At 37.1% G+C, this 4987-nt stretch overlaps 1 protein-coding gene across 2 annotated transcripts in view; it reads right to left on the bottom strand.

The window, feature by feature from the left end:
- Window positions 1–4987, bottom strand: part of FARS2 (phenylalanyl-tRNA synthetase 2, mitochondrial) — a 250347-nt gene that overhangs the window by 213665 nt on the left and 31695 nt on the right. The window contains exon 2 of one of the 2 annotated variants that reach the window (XM_009640373.2): window positions 3441–3484. The exons of the other annotated variant lie outside the window; for it this stretch is intronic. The gene's annotated coding sequence lies outside the window, so the exon portion shown is untranslated. The remainder of the gene's footprint in view (window positions 1–3440; window positions 3485–4987) is intronic. 2 annotated transcript variants of the gene reach the window in all.

Here is a 4987-nt window from a genome sequence, read left to right as displayed (position 1 = left end):
AGTAACAGAAATTGCCACAAGTCTCAAAGGAGGAACTATGTAAAAAGATCGCATATATGAGGACTATTTAGACTAGAGAGGAAAAATTTGAAGGCATTTTCATCAGCAGATATGAAAGGTGCACACCCTATAGAATAACCTTGTCTCCCACTGTACCCCGTGCTAGGACAAGGAGCAATACACCTACCAAAACCAAAGTTAGGAAAATTTGTATCAGTTCTTAGGAGCAGTCTTTCTACAAAGAGTGACAAATCGTAAGAGAGGGCTTGTTGTGGACCCCAGCGTAGTTTTTTTTTATTTCATGCAGATTGCTGAACAGCTGTGCCAAAAAAAGGTATAAAATTCAGGCTGCTTTGGGGGCCAAAGAACAGACTAGCCAATATCTCAGGGACCTTCCAGTCTTGTTTTGGTTTATGTTATAATTTCTATGATCATTATTACAATTTTTTTTTTTAATGAAACACATAATGGGTGGTTATCCCTTAGAGGTCTAGCCAAGTCTTTCTTTCAGTATCAGTTTTAATGGTGCTTATGGCTGTGTGCCAGTTATATTGCTGAAAGCTTAGCAGGTGATGTATTTGCTTATAGGCACTGTCATATTTTATCCATCTCAGCATCTATTTAGTAAGTGCTTTAACATTCTAGAATATGGCAGGTGCTATATAAAACACAGCATTATTTTCCATATTTTATTCTCCTCACTGGCATTCCTACTCTCAGATTAACTGGCAGGAGTACAAATATTCACAGCAATTTTAAAAAAGAAAGTTTGAGTGCTCACTGACAGCTACAGTTAGCTGTGTACTATCAGTAAACACAATACAACAATATTCTTTTCCTATTACAATGCCATTTCTCAGCAGTTTTTTGTATAGAAGGAAATGTGACAGTAGACAAGCTGCAGTGGTCATTCAAAAAGACCACACCTGCTAATTGTATGCTGCAGCAATGGTACCTCATTTACTTAAAATATATTATAGCTGTGATTCAATTAGTCCATCTTCTGTGGCACAGGGTAGGCAGAAAAATCCGTTTGGATTAGGCTTTTCCATTCATAATTTCATCCTACTCATGTTTAAGATTTCTAGGTGGTCTAGATACAACCTCCCACTGAAATAAATGGAAAGACACCAGAAACATCTGTAGAAGTCATATTGAGCCAACAAAATGCTATTTTTACTCCACTCTTCAAACTGCAGTTGTACATACTGCAATTTTTTTTATTATTCCTTAATACAGAAATCATAATTTCCATCAGTTAAGTTCTTGAGTAACTTCTGTTTTCTCTTTGACCTCTCTGTTTAGAGAATAAGGGGACTGAAATCGAATACAACATTCAAGATTCAATATTTCAACTGATATCACTGAAACACACAATGACCTTCCAAAAGTTATGTCCTGCTCACATCCTAACATTTTTCTTTTCTTTATTTGCATTTCATCTTGGCTGCACTCCTGACTACAGCGAGATTAAGCGTTAAGCACAATATGAACCTGCCTGGTTGTGCCTGTGACATTACTGCTCAAAGGATTTGAAAATAAAAATATTTCTCCTTTCTTAAAGAAACAGGTTTTTAATCTGTGTTTTATTACGCCAACACCCCTAAGCACATTCAAACAGAAGTGCAAGGAATTTATTTGAACTTTATTCACAAAGCTTTCACTTTTGTCTATCACTAAAATATGAACAGTGGCCGCTAACTAGCTACACCTGATATGTACACCTCAGCGATTCAGAAATGATGCTTCACTGTCAGTACTGTTTTATTTCATGGCAAAAGAAGGTAACACAGGTGAACCCTGGCAAAAGCAGAGGAAAAAAATTATTTTCCTCTATCCTGCAATATCTAGCAAAAGCTTTTTTTAAATACATCACATCAGTAACAGCTGCCTCCTACTGAAAAATGCTCATAACCATGGAAAAGTCATGCAAGATGTCAAGTATATAGTATGTGCCAAGACATTTAATGTTTTTACACATTTCAAATACAAAGTCATCTGAAGACAAATTTTAAGCAGGACAACTGAAGAACCTCAAAGTGCAATTCTGAAAGTGAAATTAATCTCACTGTATTGCACACCATAGTGCTCCTCCCAGTGAAGAGGACATTTCAAGGTGCACTTCCATATAATTACAGAATCTACTACATTAGGAGTAAAATTACTAATTTAGCACCTCAGCAATAAGGGTAGAGAGGGTTAAGGCAAGAGAAAGAACAGGATATTGTATTTATTTCCCTGAAAAAGACTGTTTCAAGTAGACCCATGCCGTCACCAAAAAAAAAAAGGTGGAGGGCAATAACATTTAGAGGCTGTTTGAACAAGCCTGACATACCTATAAGCTGTCAACAGTGGGCACCTTCGAGCACTGCACTACTCAGTAATTATAGAAAGAACACAACAGTAGGAAAATTAAGCTTAATTGTGAAAAGAAATAGCTTGGCCCTCTTACAAAGCAGCTTGTAATAAACTTTTTTCCCCTTCAATAAACAAATCAAATACAGAAGAAATTTTTAAAAGCCCATAACGTAAAATCCCACATGATTATTTAATGCATTCTGCAGGACAGAAGGCTCCAAGACAGACCTGATGATGAAATACATGGATATTAGCACACATAACCCTTCGCTGAATGAAGCTAGGTACGTGGAAACTAAAAATGCAATCAACATCCCACCAAAAGTATTTCCAATATGCCTTCCAACATGGTTTTGTCCCTTCTCCTGGTAGACTGCCCATTGATCTTCCTATCAGAAACACAAATATAAGATAAAGGGCATCTATCACAAACACTTTCAGAACAAAAAACAATCTCTTTCTCTCCACCCCTCTATCAGTTCTATTAAGAAGAATAGTCTCTTTTTAAATTGTATATACAAGTGATAGAAAAGCAGTCACTTGGCAAGCAGATTGCTTCTTGACTGCTAAAGCAAATTCCTCAGGTCATATTCTTGTTTCTTATAACATTCCAACATTCTGAGGCTCTAACACATCCGTCTTCATCAGGCAGGTTCCCAATACACTCAGGCAAGAAAACAAGCACACAAAGAATAAATCTCCTCCCTCTCCAGAAAAGCTTTAATTTGAAGTCAGTGTTCTCAGTGGCAAGTCTGCTCCAGCCAGAAAAAATGCTGTGTGGGTCTGCTTCTAGCAAGTGCAAGACTTAAGCACAGGTCTCCAAGGAGGATGTTTTTTGACTAGCCCTGAACACAGACTGTATTTAATGCTTTTTCAGGACAGAGCCTTCCCTAGGGACCAAAAAAAAAGGAAACGTAGAAATCACTAATAGTCAATTCAAACATATTAGCAGCAAGGTGTTAACCAGTCCCATAAGATAGCACACCAGAAAAGACTGTGGATACTCTGTGTAGAAAAATTGGATACGATTTTCTCAAAGAAAGGATGGGACATTGTGCACAGCATACTAACCACAGCCTTACCTCAATGGAGATGTACCATCTGACAGTTCAATGAAGCTCTCCACCTAATGAACAAGTAAAAATCACATCTGTGTTTCTTCCTGCCCTTACAGATCTAATGTCAGTTTTGTAGTCCTGCAGTCTCATCAGGCCTTGCTTCCACTTCTGCCCCTGAGCAAAGTGGTTACTCACAGGTATGCAACATCTAGTCCACCAAAAGGAAGCACTGAACAGGAATTAGGAGGTATTTGGTTGGAGGAATATGTTCCAGACTGTGCTTAAACCTGCTCCGAGTAACCCCCATATTAGTTTGTTTTAAATTTTTAAACTTTACTAATGCTCAGCTGGCTTAAATTACACCATATAAGTAATCCAAGAAGCCTATTCTAAAGCTGAAAGGCAGAGTAAACACAAGAACTGATAACACTTGATATTTTTAAACTGATTTCCCACCCAAAACCAGATCTTAAGTGAACATGTGACTTCTCCATTAGGTAATTTCAGCTGAGACCTCCTACATGCTTCGTCCCCCATGAGTTTCTGAAAGTCCTGTTCATCCACCTTTCTGGGACACCTTTATTTTACAGAGTATGTAGGCTATAACTTGGAAACCAATTACACCCATATTTCCATATCTTCTCAGATATTCAAACTACTTCAAATAAAGTTCATCCCACACAGGTATACCTAAATTAATCATTATGTAAATATCCTGACCAGACAGCCACTCCTCACTTTCTTTTAAACCCGCAAAATTTAAGACTGTACTCCTCTAGAATTATGCTGACTTCTGGAGCAGGACAGGCAACATTACATAAGTCATGAACCTGTTTTAAAAATCTCATATTTTTCATATGGGAAAACGTGGATTATCACCTTTCATCCACTACAGAGCACATGTTTTTGTTTCCTATAAAGTTTCCAGGTACTAAATCTTATGAGCACTTTGTTTAGATACTGAATTTTACTACAAAATTCTTACAGGCTTCTTATATGTGTATTAAAATATCTTCCTTTCTCGACTATATGCAGCAATGAAATAACTAAAGAGTAGATTTACAGAGGAGGGAAATGAAAACTGCTTACAATAAAAATGTGAATACCTCTAAACAGTTAGTAAATAAACGTCTTTCCTGTAAAACATTTTTGGTGTATTGTATATCAAACAATGGTGAGTGTATAGCATAAAAATTTTACTGACATGATCTTAAGATTACTACTTTTGACTTTTGCAAGCAACAACAGTTGTCATACTAATACAAATACCATACAGAACTGATGGTAAAGCTTTTATACCTTACAACGTAAGCCATCACAATTCTGCTGACTAAAATCTTAAATGCCTTATTTCCATTGATTATACAGTTAATAAAAGCACACAGACACTTGGGGATATTTGCATTAAGATTTAACAGTGCACTGCCCCACATACATAATGCTGGGGCATTTGTTCACAGGTCATATGGGGTCTCAAATCTCCTGAATTTCCATTTGATAATCAACCATTCCCTTCCTCCCCTGCCAAGTCTGTCTTGGCATCAGCTTAGACCCTCCTTGATTTTTCACTC

The sequence above is a fragment of the Egretta garzetta genome, unplaced genomic scaffold (genome assembly GCF_000687185.1).
Source record: "Egretta garzetta isolate BGI_Z169 unplaced genomic scaffold, ASM68718v1 scaffold246, whole genome shotgun sequence".
In the NCBI taxonomy this organism is placed as follows: domain Eukaryota; kingdom Metazoa; phylum Chordata; class Aves; order Pelecaniformes; family Ardeidae; genus Egretta; species Egretta garzetta.
The sequence above is the reverse complement of the archived record's forward strand: the minus strand, read 5'-3'. Positions and strand labels throughout refer to the sequence as shown.